This window comes from Sinocyclocheilus rhinocerous, unplaced genomic scaffold (assembly GCF_001515625.1).
Source record: "Sinocyclocheilus rhinocerous isolate Xijiao unplaced genomic scaffold, SAMN03320098_v1.1 scaffold1182, whole genome shotgun sequence".
Lineage (NCBI taxonomy): Eukaryota > Metazoa > Chordata > Actinopteri > Cypriniformes > Cyprinidae > Sinocyclocheilus > Sinocyclocheilus rhinocerous.
Genome location: NW_015624203.1, coordinates 534,788 through 539,728, shown reverse-complemented (window position 1 = coordinate 539,728; position 4,941 = coordinate 534,788). Strand labels below are relative to the sequence as shown.

The 4,941-nt window shown below is 37.0% G+C and overlaps 1 pseudogene; it reads right to left on the bottom strand.

Moving 5' to 3' along the window:
• Positions 1 to 4,019, bottom strand: part of LOC107739117 (WD repeat-containing protein 78-like) — a 7,111-nt pseudogene extending 3,092 nt beyond the window's left edge.
• Between the last annotated feature and the right edge of the window lie 922 nt (positions 4,020 to 4,941).

Sequence of the window (4,941 nt, the reverse complement as noted above, 5' to 3'; positions counted from 1 at the left end):
ACAACCCACTAATTGAGAACTGATGTATAAAAACCTATTGTAACTAAGTTACAACCTGTAACTTCCTGTAGCTGATCAAAAAAAGGAATGCTCACAGCCCCACCTGCTGTCAATGATGGGTGTCTGTTCTGCAGTCTGTACATTATAGATGGCCATCAAACATGCCTACTACCAACTGATTGGCATTACAAGCTGAGAAATCCAGCGCAGTGACTCCACTCTCACAATGAAAGATTCGGTCAGGTCACTGAAAGATATGAACAAACGTATTTAAAGAATATTCACAGAAACAAAAGATGATATGACATGCTAAGGCATACAAACACAGGGAAAAAATACAGTGGCTAAAAATAACTTTTGGGGCACTTACACCACATGTATGAATGTTTTTGAATTAGACTATAAAATATTAGTGTTATTTATTTGAAAGAAAAATCAAAAGCACACTTTTCAATAAAAAAGTGCATCATTATGTTTAGTATATTTGTTTAGTTTAGTAAAACTCAGGGAGTTTTCAGACTGCTCTGTCCAGCTTTCCTCCTCCATTTGTGTCTGCACACAGTCTAGGTCTGTTCAACATAGCAGTATACATATTCAAGCAAATATGAATGTTTATATCAAAATATTTCAATACAGTGACATAACAAGACTACTGCTACATTTAACTTCTGATCTTTTTTCATATCAAAGATGCTATACAATAGACATCACCCTCTATTACAGGCAGCTGTCTGTATGCAGCAAGCTTGGGCTGGAAGATATTGGCTAGAACCATTCTTTCCATCACGGCCAGATCCTGCTTGAATTTTTCCTACTGTAAAATCAGCTTAAGGTCTGGTTCTTCCTCCACCGGAAGCATACAAGTCATCTTTTCACTTGAGCCACTGACTGAATTAACCCTTTGACGCGTACGATCACACCGGTGTGATCAGTCTTGGCTGGTCCCTGAAGCATACGATCACACTGGTGTGATTAGAACTTTCAGTGCGTCACGTCATCAACTGCTGAATTTAAATCCGCTTTCGCGCTTCGGCTGGCGCAGAGCCAGATCGGACAAGCTGAGCGCTTGTCATATTATCACAAATATTCATTGTTTTCAACCATATACTACTTATTTTAGGTTTCAGACATTTAAATACACATGAGTACTAGCAAAACCATACATTTACAGTTTGTAAAATGCACGCTGATGTCTATGGAAACGGCAATAATGATCCTTACAAATATAAGACGACATGTTTTTATTGATATCATATACAGATTGTGTAGGTAACTATACAGTTTACTCTGCTCTTCTCCCAATTTACCGGAGACCTAATTTAAGGTGTTTCGGGAGGAGAGGATGAATTTGCGTGTTGTAAATCCCACAGCTCGGATTCAGTGCGAACTAACATGGCGGCGCCCATCACCCGGTATAGATCAACTAACACGGTCGATATAAAAGTGTTTAAACTACCAAATAGATTTAATTGCACATATTTCAGAATCGGAATATCAGATATTTCATAAGATGGTGAGCATGTTTGTGAATATTTTGAATAAAACAGGAAAAACGAAATAAAAGCGATCCATGTGTCATACAGATCTATTGTGGCTGCGTTGTGTCACATGACAAGCATGACGCGTTGCCATGGAAACAATAAAGCGATACATTTTAAAATAACGGTCGCCTAAAAAAAACTCACGCTGGGGGCTCAGCTAGAATATTTTAAACTCACGTGCGAAAGGGTTAATAGGATGAAAATGTATGTATTTTTAACCATTTTCATAATGTAGTGTGAACAAACTAAATTACTTGTTTTAAAGAGCCAAATATGAAACAAAAGGAAGAGAAAGGAAGAATTTATTATTGGTATGTGTGTGTGTGTGCAGGGCCGTCCTGAGGGGCCCGGTGTGAGGTAGGGAGCAAGTGCGGGGCCCTATGCGGCCGCACCAGTTGCACCCCCCTAAGAACGGCCCTGTGTGTGTATGTATATATATATATGCACATACATACATATAAAATTTGGTATAATAATAATAATACATAATTACATGATCATATGTAATTAAATGGAAACCATTACTCTAAATTAATATTTATTGGTAAAAAAAATAATTACCTGTACTGGTGGTGCTGAACACAGATATGCTCTGCTCAGGACCACTAGGGTTTAGGAGGTGACTCACTGAGGAGGAGTCTGGGACAGTCGCCTTATTTCCTTCAGCAGAAACCACAGTGGTTTCACTGACATCATTTTTATTGCAGAATGAATCATATATGTCCCAAATGGTGGACATGACAGCTGGGTAGAGACATTAAAATGTTCATTTAAATAATAATGTAGTGCCTTTTATTTTAAGGGCAGATTATACAGTAAATATACTAAGTATTGACATTTTACCTTTGTCTACCATTGTAATGCTATCACTTTGGACCTCCTTTGTCTTTGGTGCATCATTGAATGTATGCATTGAGCACTCATACATACATACATACTTATCATTGCCCTGTCTGTTTTTGCACAGCTCTGTGTAAACATTGTTTCTTTCCCTTCAAAAGGCAAGAACAAAAAACAGCCAGAGGTGCGTTTGGTCGCAAATTCCATCGTTACCAATAAATTTAAATGGAATTAACTACCATAGTTAGCAAACAATGCTTTTGGGAAACGCACCCCAGATTAGTACCATGGAAAAAGGGACTGAGTGTGTCGAGCTAGTCAAATAAATACTAATAAACTGAATGTCCAAAAAGTCAAATGTCATCCTAGTTAACAGAATTAAATAAATCTTATTACTGGAAAAATTATATTAAATGTGACTCACTTGACTGCTTCAGCATCCTCTGAATCTACTGACATGGACACTGTAGGAATGTCCAGCAGCCAGATGGTCTCCGTCTCAGTCAAGTAACAATCCACCACCCTGTCCATTACGTCCTCCCTGACCTGCTCCTTCACCTCCTCTCTACGAGCCTGAACATCTGTATGGAGCAAACAAACACACCAAAATGTAGTGGAATGTCAGAGTGTTATAATTAAACATTAATTCATCAGATAATGAATGAGGAAACTTGGCAAATAAAAATGTGAATGAAAATAAAAACCTGAAAGACTGCTGGACAAGTCTGGTTTCACTAACAAGTCTTTAGTTTCATCAGTCACTGATTCTGCTCTCTGGCTTGTTCTGGATGCTGAAACGCTCCCAAAAAAAGACCTGACCTGACAGCAGAGATCACTTGTTTGTTACTATAGCAACAAAAGTGGGATAGTTCTTTGCAGTACATTTCCCCTCAATTACCTTGTAAACGGTCCAGTAAAGCTTGCGTTGGTGGTCTGGAAGGCTACCGAGGGAAAGTCTGCCATGTTAGTCCATGACGTATCATGTGCAGGAAATATATTTTCCCTTGTTTAGGTTGTAAAACCCCAGGATCTGGATTATATAATGGATGAGGAGTGACATTCTGCCCATGTTCATCAAACACCTTGTGAAATAAGTACAAAAATGAATAAGTTATTCTTAAATTGTTTTTAATCAAACTAATAATATAAGGACTATAGTACCGTATGCATATTCATAATAAAACACCCAAATGGGTGTTACCTGTACAGTGTGTTTTGGTGTCCGGACCAAGCTCTTGTCCAGAACTTTACTGTCACTTGCTGAGCTATAGCTCTTTCCACTAAGTGAAGCGTTGATGGTCTTTGTGATGCTTTGATTCACACGAAATACTCCAGAAGATACATTCAGTGTTTTGGATGACCTGGAAGAAAATAAAACATGCTTTAGCCAAGGCGGAGACGTAAACAAACATATTCAAGCCAACATAAGATGCAGTTTAAAAATAGTTTTAGTAGTAGAATAGCATGTCAAACCTTAGGATACTACTTTAAAACGCATATACATAAATTACGCATGTACTGGTGACATGCTGACTGGCAGGCTCAACTACATTTAATAATAAAGTGTTTATGTATAAACGTAACGTACTTGTTGTCTTTCAGAGCGGGTCTTTTCTGTTTGACTGTTGTGTTAGACATGTTTTACACTTTCAAAAGCGAGCAATAAAACAGAAGCGTTTGTCTGGATGGCTTGAAGTTAAACGCAGGACAACAAACCGGTGCTGAGGCTTCTTGTTTTTTTTTTAAAATTACAATAGAAACAGACTCCTCCTACTAGTCTATTACACTGTGCTTTTCGACTTCCATGCAGGAAATATAGATTATATAACAGTTCTTCAAAAAGTATAATATAGAGAGAATTAAAATGATAAAGAACTTAAATTGTAGCCTAATAATAAAGGAAAAAAAGAAGATAAATTGGATATTAGGAAAAGGATTAAGAGAAGGTATTAATCAAAGAATAGTAATGGAATATATAGTAGAAACAGGATTAAATAAACGAATTTGATAGTTAAATAAATAAATAAATAAAGCAAAGGAATAGGGGAACACACAAGCTGGGTTTTTTGGCATGGGAGCTGAACACGCAGCAGCCAGAAATACAGCTTGGGTGAGCCCAAAATAAAATGAACAATTAAAAAAAAAAAAATAATAAAATAAAATATGAATAGAGGCCAAAAGGGTCTGGCTGCAGACTTGCGCTTGCACTCTCAGACACTTGCACTTCCGCTAGCAACGTCACTTGCAGTCTTTATTTTTTTATTTTGTTCTATTTATTTATTCTTTTTGTTTGAATCTCTCATTATGATTTGATAGCAAATACACACGGAGAACACACATAAATATGATAGAGAATAAAAGCAAAAAAGTTATAAATTTGATGAGGGCTATATCAGGATGTGGATCGGGTGCAGATAAAACAACAATGATTAACATATATAGAGGTATGCTGAGACCCATTTTTGATTATGGTTGTATAATATACAGAGCAGCAGCCAAAACAACCCTAAAAAAATTGGATATAATACAGGCTAAAGCTCTAAGAGTATGTACTGGAGCA